General features: G+C 42.0%; 1 long non-coding RNA gene and 1 pseudogene across 2 annotated transcripts in view; one reads left to right on the forward strand and one right to left on the reverse strand.

Annotated features, from left to right (window-relative positions):
- Window positions 1–3,440: 3,440 nt before the first annotated feature.
- LOC120401645 overlaps window positions 3,441–17,290 on the reverse strand; it is a 39,501-nt pseudogene continuing 25,651 nt past the window's right edge.
- The window catches only part of LOC120401651, a 37,249-nt gene continuing 25,741 nt past the window's right edge, over window positions 5,783–17,290 (forward strand). For both annotated transcript variants that reach the window (XR_005596611.1, XR_005596612.1), the window contains exons 1-2: window positions 5,783–6,056; window positions 11,985–12,035. This is a non-coding gene — a long non-coding RNA (uncharacterized LOC120401651). The remainder of the gene's footprint in view (window positions 6,057–11,984; window positions 12,036–17,290) is intronic.

Raw genomic sequence — 17,290 nt, forward strand, 5'->3', positions numbered from 1 at the left:
GCCCATAAATCTGCAGGCAAATTTCCCAAATCCGTTCAGACCCAGACTAAGACTATTTTCAGAAAGATGAAAAGCCTTAAGAAAATATTGTGCTCCCTTTATTTTAATAACTATTCTCTCTCTCTTTCCATTTCAGCAATACTTATTATGGATCATATGGAAAGATTTGTATTGACTTGAGCTGGGGTTGAATCTGTCCCTGTGTTTGATAGAAATCCCTTTGTGAAGAAGATTCCTCAGTTAAAACATTTTTTGAAAATGTCTCCACATACCAAATGCTATTAAATATTTTAGCAAGATTGGTGGAGTTGGGTGAGATGAGGCAACAGTAGGAGGGAAAGAAGGTAGTGGGAAGAGAGGTTCTTCCAGGTGATATGTACTGGAGCAGTGGTGTAGTATTGGTCTGGGTATGACTGATTATAATAGCATTGAATAAAGGTATGCAGTCTAAGCATGCTGAGAATCCGCTGTCACTGTAAAGAGAGCTGGAGTGTTGTGATCATTTACAAACATTCAGAGAAGTTTGAATCACTCGATCTATTTTTCTAGTGCATGTAATGCAACTGATCTGATAGAATTGTGGGGAACTGTTGCTTTAACAAGGTTTTCTTAGTCCTCAGGCTTTGCAATACACCTCATGCTTTATCTTTGCTCCCAGCTTAGTTTTTGCTCGGTGTTCTTCAAACATTCTCTCCATTTCTTGGTTCTGATCTTCATTAAAAAGATTCTTCCAGTTGCTAACACCACTTACAAAGAAGCAACCTTTATGTATGTATAACACATGTACAAAAACTTTGAAAATGAAGAATGTAGCATTTCTATTTTTTTCTAAAGATCAGCCATTTTGATCACTTTCACTAACTGGAGTTTGTTGCTATGTTTTTTAAACACAAGGCTTGATTCAGTGTTACTTAATGAGATGGACTCTATTATAGCAGTTTTACACTGGAGTAATTCTACTGACATCAGTAGAATTACTCCAGTGTAAAACTGCTATAATAGAGTCCATCTTATTAAGCTTTATTGACTAATACAGTATAGCACATAAAAAGGAATATGCATCTCATTTAAGGAAATAAAGTAATAACTAGGACTTCATGCAATACAGTTTTGTGAGGCAGCACTGAGTAAATAAAGGGGAATTCTGAATTCCCCTCAACAGATGACTGTGAGACTGGTATTCACAGCATCAGCATCAGTGTAGTATGCCCTCCCAAGAGAAGGGACAGGGATCGTAGAATCCTAGAACTGGAAGGAATGTTGAGAGGTCTTCTAGTCCAGTCCCCTGCACTCATGGCAGGACTAAGTATTATCTAGACCATCCCTGACAGGTGTTTGTCTAAGGGCTGGTCTACACCAAGGGGGGGGAGGGAGGAATTGATCTAAGATACGCAACTCCAGTTATGCTATTCACATAGCTGAAGTCGAAGTCTCTTAGTTCGACTTACCTGGCTGTCCTCACGGTGGCAAGTTGACTACTGCGGCTCCTCCATTGACTCCGCTTACTCCTCCTGCTGAGGTGGTGTACATGTGTCAGTTTGGGAATCAATTTATTGCATCTAGACAAGACGCGATAAATCGATCCCTGATAGATCAATTACTACCTGCCGATCCGGTGGGTAGTGTAGACGTGGCCTAAGCTGCTCTTAAAACCCTCCGGTGACAGAGGTTCCATAACCTCCTAGGCAATTTATTCCAATGATTAACTACCTGAGAGGAGTTTTTCGTAATGTCCAACCTAAACCTCCATTGCTGCAATTTAAGCCCATTGCTTCTTGTCCTATCCTCGGAGCCTAGCAAGAATAATTTTTCTTCCTCTTTGTAACAAGCTTTTATGTACTTAAAAACTGCTATCATGTCCTCCCTCAGTCTTCTCTTCTCCAGACTAAGCAAACCTAATTTTTTCAATCTTTCCTCGAAGGCCATGTTTTCCAGAACTTTATTCATTTTTGTTCTCCTCTGGACTATCTCCAATTTGTCCACATCTTTCCTGAAATGTGGCACCCAGAATTGGACATACATCCTCAGCTGCAGTTTTATCAGCTCAGAGTAGAGCAGAAGAATTAATTCTCGTGTCTGGTTTACAACACTCCTGCTAATACATCCCGGAATGATCTTTGCTTTTTTTGCAACAGTGTTACATTGTTGACTCTTATTTAGTTTATAATCCACTATGACCCCCAGATTCCTGTCCACAGTACTCCTTCCTAGGCAGTCATTTCCCATGTGTGCAACTGATTGTTCCTTCGTAAGTAGACTACTTTGTATTTGTCCATATTGAATTTCATTCTGTTTACTTCAGACCATTTCTCCGGTTTGTCCAGACCATTCTGAATTTTAATCCTATCTTCCCTTCGCCACACAAGTTTCTGCCCAGCCCCATCCACAAATTAGGCACAGGTCTGCCTTTTTCGCTCCAATCTTCCATGCCTGATTGGAGCTGCTGAGAACTGAGTGTTTATTCAGGGGTTCCTACCTAGCACTCTGTCATACAAGGCAATAAAAGCGTATCCCTCGACATTCTTTAGAGAAATCTACCTCAAAATCCTTACCTACCAGTGAAGAGAGAGGGGAGTTCCAGTTCACTCTGTTCATAGAACGTTATCCTTGGATCCAAGAGCCTGGGTCAGCAATTTGGGCTTCCTTATAAACTCTAGATTGCTCCTGTGTGACTGTTTCCTCCTCATCCTCAATGATTTTTATAAAAATGATACATGTTCCCACAATGAGCCACTTATGAAAGAAGATTGTCTGAATTTTTAAAGATCCTTCTATTAACCTCTGTCATTGTTCTGATAAAATAAATGAAAAGAGCATAATGATTCTGGGTTACAAATTCTATATTTTCAGATTTAGTCTACACATTGAATAATTGGCATAAGTAGAAAAAGGAACAGTACTTTTTCCAGTCATGAAAGCTGTGAAGAATTTATCCCAGGTTTCATAAGAGGGAAGTGGAGATATGCCATTGGTAAAATAGTAAAAATACATACCTATTTGGAATCTTTTGGATTTCGAACAAACACCAGTATCTAGAAAGTTAATATATATTTCTGGAGCAAGATATAGCAAAACTGCAGTATCAGAAAAATAAAAATATTTAATTATAATATTGATAATTTCTTGGACCTCATATGTTAGGCACAGAGATAACAATTTAATCCTAGATGCAGAGGGTTGGATTCCTGAGGTCCCTTCCAACTCTGATATTCTATGATCTTTGATCACAAATGATGCAATTATTTCGTTATTCCTCATTAGATTTCAAAGATTATTGGCTAAATTCACTGAAATGTGCTTGTCCTGAACTCCTTGGAGTCTCCAGGAATTAAAGATTAATCTTTAATTAATGTGATAAAACCACCAGGAATATGTCCCAACAAAACTGGCAATCCTAGCCAGGGTTCCAACATGCCCCCTCCAATTGAGACAAGATGAACTAATTAATAACATTTTTAATGCACTTATCAAATCAAAGATTTAAAAGGACACAGACAAATAATGAATGCAAGCAGAAAAACAGAAAAGCTGCTTGGATAACAGTTATCCTGGAGGGATTCAGCCTGTTCCACCAGAAGATAGCCACATTCAAGTCATTGTTAATGGCAAAAACTAATCTATTTGGTGGAATTTCTATCGCTTTTGGACATCTGGATCATCTGGACACTCTAAGCCTAATTCTGCACTGACTTACATCAAATGCAACCCCCATGAATTTCAAGGGATTTCTCAGTGCAGAATTGGCTCACCGATTACATTGTTTTTGATAGAGTGGTTAAATAACTGATGGTGCTTCTGCCTGATACCTCCTCAGAATAGCGTAGACGATAATGAAGTCTAGGGCTCCTTTCTAAGGCAATGCCATACAATGGGCATATGCATACATAAAAGATCTATTAAGCAGAGTGAGGTATCAAATTTAAAGCACGCATCTGACATAAATTTCTGGTATTAGGGACTAGAACATAATTATTTACAATTGGATACACACAAGTTTAGATGATTTTTCCAGTGTACAAAAACTAGTGATCAAATCATACTAAGGGAAACAGTCACATTAGGTTTTGCTCTTTAGGCGTTGCAATACACCCCATATTTCATCTTTTCTCCCAGTTTAGTTCCTGCTAAACACTCTTCAAATTTTCTGTCCATTTCTTTACTCTGAGCTTCAGAGAAATGGTCCTTCCAGTCACCAACAATTCCTGCAAACATTAAATATTATATAATCATTTGTTAGAAAGGATCATCACTCCTTGGTTGAAGTTGTAAGTAGTTTTCCATTGCAAGTCTGATTTTTGCACATTACAACCTTCACTCCCCCATCTATATCCCTAAGAACTGATCCTTTCTTCTTGTGCCTCTACATTTGAAGTTTGTGACGACAGGAGAATTTTTCAGCAATGTATGAGTTGAAGTATAGAAGCCATTACTAAAATGTAGGATTTTTTTAAAATATAGGTAAAGTTCTTGGTATATCTTCTGTTTTAGTCATACCATATCTCAGAAATAATTGGCCCCAGAAACATCCATTTTGTAATATTCAAGAGTCATTACACTCATTTACACCTGGTCTGATTTGGCCCCAAGGCTGTAGGTTTTTTTCCTCTATAAGATGGTCTTCAAACTGCAAACTGAGCATGTATATTGTTAGGTGTGGTGCTTATTCTTAAATAAATGTAGAGGAAGAGATCAGATTCTCCATGCACACTCCACCATTAACAGCTCTGTTCTTGTGCGCCACTCTCAGCCTCTGGCAGCCAGAGATCCTAACTCAGGGCCTGATAATGTCCCCATGATTCATAACCCACAGAGGGGAACTTCCACACATGAATCTGATGTATTCTCTATAAGGTGGGGTAAATTGTCTTCAGAACATCTTCCACTTTCTTTGGAGACCATGTGACCCACACATCAGGAGAGGTGGGCCAGTAGTGAGGCTGTGGGAGAGACAGACGTAGTCTTCCCCACAACGGATGGGATTCAGTGAAATCCCAATGAACAAAAAAAGAGCTCCAGGCTAATGTGAGCTACAAGTAACCCCACTGTATCTCAGAGTACATTCCTGAGCTAACCAGTGGTAGTGCCAGAGTCACTGCAGCAATTGTATTAGGTGATTTCAACTTCTGCACTGATTGTGGTGCTTCTACGTTAGCCCAAGATTCCACAGCCACCAATAACAGCCATAGCACTTGCCCAGGGACAGTCTGGCTCAACACCTATAGTTGGATGCACTCTAGATTTTGTCTTTGGCCTGGGATTGGAGGTGGATGTTACATACTCGTTACAGTAGGGGTTATCAGTTCTCCTCTAGTGGCATCAGAGAGGCCTTTCCCTGGCCATCCACCCAGCAATAAAAGGTTCCTGGATATAATCCCAACAAGACAGAGGTCCTGAGCTACGAACCCTTGCAGAGGCCTGTGCCTTCACATCACACCAGCAAGCTAGAGTTGCCAAGCCTGTGATGTCACAAAGGCCAAGACTTTTACAACCTCCCTAAAACATAGGGATGCTGGAGCCAAGACCTCATCTGAACTTGCGCCTTCAGTTCACCCAGCCAGCTCGAGGTGCTGTGCTAATGACTTCACTGCAAGGGACTGGTGATCATTTATAGGGAGTTTTCAGAAATGTACCTTTACGGAAGAGAATTTTCCCAAATGTTCCATGGGTTTTGAAGGATTTCTCTTTCATAGCTTCGAAGCTGCTCTTCTCTGCAACAGTCTGAATCTCTTCCTCACTTAGGGAGAACCCAAAGAAGTCAGCTATTTTTTTCAGTCCTAATGTCTGATTCTGAAAACAAGGAAGATAAGAGTGAATATTATTGAAACATTCCATTTGGATCACACCTGTGGAGTGATTATAACAGTATCTCTGAAGGGTTTGTACTTTCACGTAGCAGAATTACTTCATTTTGCATCACTGAGAAACTCTAAGAGGTGTAACTTCCGGGCAGGTTCTGTACCGAGGGCCTTCTCCTGAACTCCTTACTCATGCAAGTAGGATACTTTGTCTAAATGAAGAGCGGGCTCTATACTTTTTATATGTGGCTGTGCATACAAGTGAGTAATAATAATACCACGTAGAGCCTTTCAGCACATAATTGAGTCCAGAAAGTTTATACCTGTTAGTATTCATATACTTCAGGTGTGCTGAAGCAAAAGACATTGCTAAGAAATGTGCAAATAAGGACATGCCTGAATAAGGAATTCTGTACTCTTCACACACCAAGTGACGGTGCATTTTGACAGATACAGCACTGAGCAGAAAGAGCTGTTCTAACGGGATTTGACAATAGTGGACCTAAAAATAATAAGAGGAAAACTAGGAGAATAAAATAAAATAATAAAATAATTGAGCCCCTCAGAGCAAGCCAGGAAATAGAATTTCCATCCCACCAAAAATATTGAATTTGCAGGACTTTTCATCAAGAATCAGGATGAAAGGCCAAAAATTGAAATTCTGCAATATTTTGTTTTGGACATGCTGAAATGTTCCTATTGTGGAAAGGTTGTGGTATTTCCAAAATGAAATATGATTTCTGATAGCCCAGGGAGCTAGGGAGTCAGCTGCTCAGGGAGCCTAGGAGCCCACCGGTCCATTCGTGAAGCAGGCATCCCTGGAAGCCAGCCACCCAGACTCCTGGCAGAGGCAAATTATGGTTTTGTGGGGCCCTGGGCCACAGCAAGTGGGGTCCCCTCACCACCCCTTCTGCCTGCAGACCCCCCACTCCCCTACCAGCAATCCTGCTGGGGAAATGGGGTTGGGGCATGGGGGCTTGCCCTGCCCTGCCTAGCACTCCTGCACTGGCACCCCAGCTGGGTTTGCCCACCCAGTGCTCCTGCCGGGGAGTGGGGCAAGCCCCCGCATCCGCATCCCACTCAGGGCCGGCTCCAGGCATCAGTGCTCCAAGCGGGGGGCGCTCTTCCGGTTGCCGTGAGGGCGGCAGGTGGCTCCGGTGTACCTCCCGCAGGCGTGCCTGCAGAGGGTCCGCTGGTCCCGCGGCTCCGGTGGAGCATCCGCAGGGACGCCTGCGGGAGGTCCACCAGAGCCACGGGACCGGCGAGCAGCAGAGCGCCCCCTGCGGCGTGCCGCCGTGCTTGGGGCGCCGAAATTGCTAGAGCCGGCACTGATCCCACTCCCCAGCAGGAGCACCAAGCAGACAGAGCACGTTGGGGCACCCATTTTTCCAAGGGCCCCCAATTAACTGTGGCCCCTGGGCACAGGCCCCATTGGCCCAGTGATTAATCCACCACTGCTGGTAGTTAGGGAACTGGGGAGCCTGGAAGCCATCGAAAGTGTTGAAGCAATTTACATGTTCCCACGGATAGAGTTAATTGAATCAGCATTTTCTGGTGGAAAGCTGACAACTTCTTAGAGAGAGAGAGAGACTACTTTTTCTAAATAGATTTAGTGTGGGGCCAAGGTACCACACTGCAGGCACTGAAGAAATTAGATCACCCTCTTTTTATTTTATTTTTTAAATAATTGCCCAAACACCTTGTCCAATTTTCAGCAATCTTTCCAGGAAAAAAAATCTACCCTGCCGTTTATCACAGCTGTGAAATTTCAGGTGAATTCATTTCACTTTAGCAAGGTTGGGTGTCGGGATCATAGTCAGACTGCAAACTGAACATGGTTTTTCCACTTAACCTATTATACAAGTGGTTAGCATTTCTCCATGGTCACTCTCCATATGCTTTGTGGTAGCTGGGCATAATAGGAAGGTATGCGAAAGACAGCCTTGGTTTGCAAATGGAAATTGTTATTAGATGGCTTTGTGGATTTTGCCAGTGTTTCACACACTTCATGTTACTGTAATTTAGGTTAATTCAATATGTAGACTACAATCCCATCCAGCTCACTCACATGTGAGATTTGGAGAAGTCCACATTGGTTACAGATGGACATATCTTATTGTCTTCCATTTTGGCAAAATTTCCCACTAAAGACAATTAAAGTTTTGACTGAGTGAGGACTGAAAAACTTGGCCAGTTTTATTGTGACAATGTTTTATCTGAGTTTCAGGGCTAAATGAAGTAAGTGAATGGGTGGAAATCCATTGAAAGGTAACAGCGTTACATCTGCTTACAGCAAGGCTGATGTTGGCTCTTGTTAATCATTTCCCCATGAAGTGAATACTATTAGATGTAGGCCTTATTCGTTCCAAAGTCTTTGTTCCTAGATCAGGGGCGGCTCCAGGCCCCAGCACGGGCCATGCCACGAGGGGCGCTCTGCCGGTCACCGGGAGGGCGGCAGGTGGCTCCGGTGGACCTCCCGCAGGCATGCCGGCGGAGGGTCCGCTGGTCCCGCAGCTTCTTTGGAGCTTTCAGTGGAGCCGCAGGACCAGCGGACCATCCACAGGCACGCCTGTGGGAGGTCCACCGGAGCCGCGGGACCGGCGACCAGCGGAGCTCCCCCTGCGGCGTACCGCCGTGCTTGGGGCAGCGAAATGGCTAGAGCCACCCCTGTCCTAGATTCAAGTTTCTTGGCACATTGGTGGTCACAGATGGTGAAATTCCACCCTACTCAGAGGTCTTGAACTAGGACTATATGATATTTGCATCTGACTTATTTCTTCATAGGGTTTAAGTAGAGCAGATTTAAAAATTTCCACTGAAACATGAGGTTTTTTTTTATAGAATGTGGCTTGTTGATCAAAATTTCATGAAAATTTCTTTTGTTGGTTTCTATCAAAAACAAAATGAATTGCATAGGCCTTGCATTGGCTTAGTAGCTCTGTTGTTATCATTAGCTATGCATTAATTCAGTAGGAAGCAAAGATTCCTTTAAACAGCATTAACCTCACCTCTTTCAGCTCTTCATAGGTTATCTCCATAACATTTTCATCATCCATATGCTTGTTCCATTCAACTAAATAACCAAAATAGGAGCCCCAACACACTGGAGGAAAAAACCCCAGAAAATCAGAATGATTCAGTAATAATGAGGTAAAGATGAACTGAGACAAGGAACGTGGACTCCTTTTATAGGCTTAGGCTGACTTCATGGTGTCAGTCAGAGTTTTGAGCTGAGGACTACAGTAACACGTTTTGCTACTGCTCTTCTGAACAGAAGCAATAAGTATTCCCTCCATCTAAGGGCTAGTACTGGCCACTAATGGAAGGGCACACATATACTAGGTCAGTAGTTCTTAACCTGGGGTGCACGCACCCCCTGGGGGTGCGAGGTGCCCTTTCTAGGGATGTGAGACAAGCCAGATTTTTTTAGAAGGTAAATCATTGAAAACATAAATTAAGCACTGACACGTAAATACAGCTACTTTGTTTCATCAAACCTATGTATTTATTAATATTATACATTTTAAGGGGTGCAAGAACATATTTTGAGAACCAAAGGGGTGCAGGCTGCAGTAAAGGTTAAGAACGACTGTACTAGGTGGAAAGAACTAAACACCCTCTTAACCACCTTAGGGACATAGCATACAAGCTGGAAAGCCAGCCAGCTGAACATTCCAGCACTCTCCTGTTTGCCATGGAGATATCCTGCCTGACTGCTGGCTGGGTCGGAAAGGAGGTTCTCCTTTGCACTGTTCCCTATCACAGCTGAGTGAGTGATGGATTTTTTGGGTTGGACAGTGAACCAAAAAATCCAAAACAGAATCTGGTTTGATTAGAACCAAAAACAATGGTTTTTTTAAATTGTTGGGTTTTTTTGCTGAATCAAAAAAGTAGAAAAATCTTAGTTTAAAATCAACCAAAATGTTTCACTTGACTCCAAACAAATTTTATTTTGAGTTATTCATTTTGATCCAGCCGTTTTGGATTCTTTTCACCCTTTTTGTAGTCTTTTCTTTAACTGACCAAATTTGAATGCGAAATGCAATTTTGAATAGAAAAGTGTAACAAAACATTTCAAACTGAAACAGTCAAAATGAAATGATTCAGAACAATTGAAACAAAATGTTTCCTCTGTTTAGAAATTTTATTTCCAAACAAAACCATTTACAAAATTCAACCTGAAGTCAGCAAATATTTTTGACCCCAAAAAACAATTAGTTGAAAACATTTTGCTCACCTGTATTCCCTTCTTTATGCACCAGTGAGAAAAATTTTAGCCTTCTACCCACTAAATTAATTCATTTGATGCATAGATTAGCAGGGAAAAAAGTATAGGGGGAGATTGTTTTGACTGGGAATATTGGGTTTGGATTTCTAGGCCAGCATGCTTATACCTATTGTGACAAAGCTCTGTCTTTATCTCCATGGGTCCCACGTTTCTTGGCAGATTTTGCTAGCCTCAGAGGCTCACTGTGACCCTTGACGTAGCCCTTCTCTCTCTAGAGACAAGGGTCACAGCCTACTGAGCCATTTTCATCATAAGCCAGTGAGAGAGGTGAGGAAAAGCTATCCTCCCTTGCACAGTCTCTGTTGTCTCCCAGACTCAGTGATTAATTAGGGGGGTAAAGGTGGGAGCCCAGGCCCACCCTCTAATCCGGGCTCCAGCCCAGGGACTCTAATAGTATCAGCTATGGTAACTGACTTTTTAGAAACAGGACATGTACAATTCCCTGGGCTACTTCTCCACAGCAGCCCCCCACTTCCTCAAGATCCACTTCACCTTTACCTCAAGGCTTCCTTCCTTGTGCCTGATATGGTGTGTACTGCTCAGCCTCTCCAACAGCCCAACTTCCTCCTGCAGCTCCTGACATGCACACCCACTTGACTAACTGGGAGGCTTTAAACTAGTTTTCAGCCAGCCCCTGATTGGCTTCAGGTATCCCAATCAACCTAGTGTCCCCCCTGCCTTCTGGAAAGATCTTAATTGGCCTCAGGTGTCTTGATTAATCTGGAGCAACTGCCATTTGGTTACCATGGTAACAGGGATTTGTTTAGCCTGGGGCTAACATACCTGTTTCTCATTACTTTCCTATAGCCATCTGGCCTTACCGCATGACACTATTTTAATAAGTACCGTATTAGCATAGTCACTAATATAACTCATATTTAATTTCCTAAATCTGTGTTTCAGACTGTATAAAGTTCAGGGTAATGGTAGTCAGGCTGTAAGAGCTTACATGACTTACTCAAGATCACAGAGGGAGTCAGTGTCAGCAAATGAATTATCTCTTGATTTCAGGGGTCACAGGCTGATTTCAATTACATCATTTATAAATCTAGAATAACGCTAACTAAGACCATGAAGTTCTTCCTGAATTATAACATTACAACTAAGATCAGAATCTGCCCCACGTCTTCCTGAATCCCAGTGCCCAATTTTGCCAATGCATTAATTAATCAGAATAGCTGAAAAACAGAGTGTACATTTTCCATGCATAAAAGCTGTAAAATACTCATCCCATGAGCTGAAGGAGGGAAGTGTAGGTATATTATTGTGAAAATGGAAGTAAGATACAGCGGTGTCTTTTGGATTTCGAACCAGCAGCAGTATCTAAAAAATATAAGTAAATGAATTATTTGTTTAAAGCTTGAAAGTCAATACAAAAAAGTTTGTACTTTTCCTAGCACACTAAGATCCTGGTCTATGACTAGGGCTCTTGGCACTATGGTAATATAAATAATTAATAATTAAGAAAAAGGTTATATTTGTTTAACAATCACAGCATCAGTAGAATCAGTTTAATTAATTTTACCTTATTTGAAAAATAAGGAATGGAAAAGCTCATTAGCAGGATATTTTCTCCTGAAATGATAGCAGAGAAATAGTCAACATTTAAATTGTCAGCATTAGGTTTCAGTGTTCATGCACCATGTAGACGAATGGGGCCAGTTTACTCCCAACCTAAAGCTATTCTTTCAGTTGTCCGCTGTCCTAGTACATAACACTGTATCAGTTCACATGCAGAAATCTTATCTTCACGACCATAAAACCTAGATGGAATCATAGAAAACACAAGGCCCTGTATATAACATAGAGGAAATCCAAACGGGTCTGAAAGTGCCTTTACAGTGGGTATTTTCTACGATACTGTAAATAAGGACTAACCTTGGCCTTGTTTTTGAAAATAGATTTGGGCAGGACTTCAGGAGAGAGATGTGTTACTATGATTCTTCTGAAAGGTAATTCCTTCATCCTCTTTAAATAAAATTGGAAAGAAAGACAGAATGAAATAGCCTCTTTAATAGAATGTTATCTTTTTAAGAATTATTTATTTTAAAAAATTAGACTTAGCAGGAAATAATATCTTTTCCTGCCAATCCAGAGGGTGACTATTTCACTACCATTAACATACAGCAGAATCTAAGACAAATTAGCATTAATTTTTCCAAGTTCTTCCTGAATCTCTCATTTCTTTCAAACTTTAACTACCATGCTCCCAATTATTAATGTTCCTCTAATGCCCTCTAGTGAATGAGGTCCCATGTATACTGTGCAAGACCCTGTTCTAACAGTATTTCCTGCCTGACTAGAAATAGGGGGGCCTGTTCTTTTGAGATGTCCAGCTGAGCTTAGGCAGAACCAGTGATACACTCATTATCTAATGGCTGACAATAAGCACTTCTTGTGTTCTCCAAAACCTAACTCTTACACATTCAGATAAACAGAACTAGCAAACCCTTCTGCAATAGCACCCTCTAGTCAGGGCTGGCTTTATGACCCACTAGGCCTGATTCCAATACCCGGCAGCGATCCGGGGCTTCGGTGGCACTTCGGCGGCGGGGGGGTCTGCTCCGGGTCTTCTGTGGCACCGAAGGATCCCCTGCCGCCGAAATGCCACTGAAGACCCCTGGAGCTTAACCCCCACTGCCAAAATACAGCCTAAGACCCCCGGAGCAGGGCCCTCTTAGGCGCAGGCGCTGGGCCCTCTTAAGCACAGGGCCCAATTCTGGGGAATTGGGGGAATCAGCTTAAAGCTGGCCCTGCCTCTAGTGACTCCCAGTAAGAGTGCATTTACTGACATCTCTGGGGTGGCTTTGTGGCCAAGCAGATGGAAAGGTTTCCTGAGTACCAGTCTAGTGCTCTGAGTGTTTGCGCACAAGTCATTTCTCCATTCTGTGCCTCAGTCTCACCTTCTGTAAAATGGGGATAATGATACTTACCTCCTCTGTAAAGTGCTTTGAGATCTGCTGATTTAAAAAACTATATAGGAGCATTGTATTATGATGTGTGACTAATGAATATCTTTCTACAGTTCCAAAAGGACAGGTCACTGTGTCATAACAATCAGCATCATAGCTCTGACTTATTGTCCTGAGATGGGAAATCCAGTTCAAATAGAATAAAAGCCAACCTAAATCTTGAGCCAAGCCTCCCTCCTCCCCCTTTTTTTTTTCAGTTTGATAAAATGAAATGCAAGGGGTGGCTAACACATGATACTGAGAGTCAGGAGTCCTGGGTTCTTCCCTTTCTGGCTCCGTCTCAGATTTCCCATGCTAGCCCTTTGCGATCAAGGAGAGACAATGTGGCAGTGGGAGGAGGAGCATTACTTCAAGGCTAGTGAGCTGATGTTGGGAGTGTTTTGGATGGATGAGAGAAGGAAAGGTGGAGAAGGATGAAATATGGGAAATGGAGAAAGTCGAAGGGGGAAAGACGTGGATTTTTCAAAACAATTCAGATTAATCTGAATGAGCATCTAATGGACCAGGAGACAGGATGATCTCTCTGCTACTACAGCAGAACCTTCTAGGTCAGGCTTTGAGATCCATTGACAGAACAGCATGAAGCGGTTTGCATTGTTTGTGTTATGAGAGCTTTTTGGCTAAACAGAGGGCCCTCTGAAGTCTCAGGCAATAAAATCAGTTACTTACAAAAATTATAAAAGCACACACAAGTTCTGTCTACAGGGAGCGTATATGGCATATAAATCAGCTGTTCAGCAGCTGCAGATTCCGTGAGCTTTGTACTAGTGTTAGAGGTTGTTCATCTATAGGCCTTGCATTGGTTGATATTGTCCCTCAGTTTCACCATATGTATCTCCGAAAGTATCAGTGTTCCCTTCACACACACCCCTCCCCGCCCTCACTCTTGAGCAGATCACTACTGCTGTCTTCTGTGGGAGAGCTGTGCATAGGCCCAGGGTTGGCACCTGTGTTTACCCCCTCAGTCTGCTCTTGTTTTTGGAGTAATTTGCTGCAATTCTATGGTCCTAACATAAGTTCCCTCTAATCCATGCGGCCGTTCAGCAGTCTACCAAGTGCTGTACACTTCAGGTGTCCCTTCTCCCACTGCTGCACTGCTCCTATCCTCTGCCTTGGAGCCCCTGGCCAGCTGCTCCCAGGAGTCTCCTGCTTGCTGTGCAGAGTGTGTGGGGGGCACTGATGTCAGGGTATCCACCTCTCCTTCCCACCCCAGTACTCCATATCCACAGAGCAGCGGGGGCACGGCAGGGCTCAGAAGTGGGATGCAGGGAACTTGCTGGTGGCTGCTGGTGTCTGTCTCCCACACTCACACTGTGTGTCTCTCTGTCTCACACACACACACACACACACACTCTGTCTTTCACTCACCTCCCAACATATACTTGTATTGGTGGTGGTGTTAGTTCTTGAGCACTTTAAAAGAAATGTGGTGTTTGAATTTTTGTCTGGTCTATGCATTTCATAATTTTTATTTCTCTTACACTTAAATTTAATTCTTTGAGTAGCGAGTTCTAAAATGGCTTAACTGTCCTGGCTGGAATAATTATCCCTATGGTTACTCTTCAAAGATATATATATCCATTGCTAATTGCCTCTTTTCTGGTGGAGGCTCTTAAATCCCTCCTCTCCACATAGTCAGCTCTATGGAGACAGTAGTAGTGCAAAGGAGAGAGCGACAGATCAGAATCTAAGGAAACCCAGTGGTGGGGAGGTCATTTGCATGAATTATCCACCCCTTGTCGGAACCTCCATGGTTTCCAGTCATGGATTGGCTAATCAAATTCACTACACCCTGATTGTGCTGACCTGATCACACCTTGTGGGAGGTAAGAGTCCTCCATAGCCTGTAAAATTCAGCCATTACAGTTTATCAATTCTTACGGTTCATATTAACATTTCTAATATCATCCCGAGCTGACCTTAAATTTCTCTGGATCCCCTAACTCTAGACGTGGCAATACCAATAATTCATTTTTAGTATTAATTCTCTCATTAATTTCCTCCTTTGTATATTTTGCAGCTGTAATTTCCAAGTCATTTAGGACTTGATCAAGCCAGTTAGTACCTGAAACAAGATAGAAACAGGTTTAAAGACTACGGAAGTGAAAATTGTCACAACAAGTATTGAATGTATTTAGTTGCAAATACCTGTGTATGATATCAATTACTGTGGAAGAAAAAACATTAACATTCAAGGATAGTAGCTAACTAAACTGAAATCTTACTTTGATACAGGAATATTTTCCTGTTCTTTATGACACAAGCTATGAGTGAACACAAGTGTCATATGATTGAGCTACATAATTTGTCAACAAACAGGAACAGTCCTGTTCTCTGGGTGAATTCATATCACAGATAAATGCAGACACCACCATTGTCACTGACTAGGCTCCTACTTGCCAATCCAGGGTAAGCCATTAGTTCTTGCTTGACCAAAGTTAAATATTCAATAGTGGCTGTCTTCTTCTCAGCTCATTCATCATCACAATGCAAAATATTAGTAAAGGTTTGTCATCTGCATTGAATCAGATCTACAATGAGACACACTGGTACATTTTCTCTAAACTGATAAACACTGGACATATAGTTACTTAAAATGTAAATATTCAAAGGGAGAAGAAAGTAATTGACAGTCATTAATGGCCGAAATTATTCTTCTCACCTCATTCATCTGAACAATCCCTAATACAGTATCTTCACGATGGACAGTATTTACTATGAATTGCAGTCATGTATAATCATTGTATTAAATGCTGCCTAATCATTCATAACTTCTGTATAATATTTCATATTTAGTTTTTGTAACAAGCTAGCAATAGTCACCATTTCTAGGGTATCCCACTAGGATCACATCGTCACTCCTGGCTTCAAAAGAATCAAGAACTTGGAAAGTTTCCAGGTTGCAAAAAGCAGCAGGGTACAAAGTTCCTTTATAGGAAAATAGCAGGTCTTCAGGGGCTGCCTCTTTACTATCAGCCAATGCCTTCTCCATATATTCAGCTACTGTCTTTCTGCTTTTATCCATGTTTGAGAAACTCTCTATTCAGAGAGACTGAAGCTCAGGCTGTCTTTTAGAGAAACAATTGTGGTAGTGATGTACAGCGTAAGTTAATGGTGAAAGACACTCCTTCGGACATGTTACTGATTAACTTGGAGCGTTTGAGATTGAAAGGGGCTGTGGCCTTGTGTACTGAGCTTTCTAGATATCTGGAACTATAAGCATCCCAGGGAAACACGCACTGCACTTTGCATTCAGCAGTTCCCACCTGAGTCAAGGGAAGTTTTCAGATACTCAACAGTTTTGAAAATCAGGCCATTTATTTAAGTAGCTATAATATGGATTTAGGAGCCTAATTTTAGGTATCCATTTGAAAACACAAAACCTTGCTCAGTATATTGTAGTTATGCTACAGTTTTCTTATGCTGAATATATTCTTTTACATATATCAGCAACATCTTTGGTGCAAGGCCAGAATGCCTTCCTTTGGAGAGGAATTTACTTAATGAAGTAAGTCTTTTCCCTATGCAGTCTAAAATGGCATTGGCTTTTTGCATGAGCCATTTTGCAGTACAAAGTGAGGTGCAATTTGCGGTCCACTCTCATGTATGTCTACACTGCAAGTGAAGGTGTGATTGTAGCACAGGTAGGTATACTCATGGTAGCTTTAATCTAGCTAGTGCTGGAAACAGTGGTGTAGATGTGGTGTCACAGGATTCAGCACAGGTTAGCAACCAGCCTACAAACCCACTGGGAATCCTGGATATGTGCTCTGATTGTTAGCCCGTGCCAAAGCCTGTGCCGTCACATTTACACTGCTACTGTTACCTGAGTTAGCTAAATTAAAGCTAGCATGCAGGTGCCTTCCTGTGCTACAACCACATCTTCACTTGCAGTGTACCCCAAAATCTCACGCCGGGACTATATCTTGGATTCCAACAGCTGGTTTGAAACAGCAGAGCACAGCAATTGTTAGTACAAGTATAGTCCGACACCTAGTGATTTTACAAAAACCACTAGGGGATAAAATTAATGATCTAACTAACTGATAATTGCTGGAGATCCAGTTCTTACTGACCTTGACTCATGCCCTAAAGTCAGTGGTACTTCTCATCTGAATAAGGCAAGTAGGATTTGTCCCCCAAGGGGTGCTGGGTTTCTGGAGTTGTGTGAAAAAACCATGAGAATCTGTGAAATAGAGTAAAGACTGTTTCTTAACTAAAGTTTGATTGTATTA

This window comes from Mauremys reevesii, linkage group 3, assembly GCF_016161935.1.
Source record: "Mauremys reevesii isolate NIE-2019 linkage group 3, ASM1616193v1, whole genome shotgun sequence".
NCBI classification, from domain to species: Eukaryota; Metazoa; Chordata; order Testudines; family Geoemydidae; genus Mauremys; species Mauremys reevesii.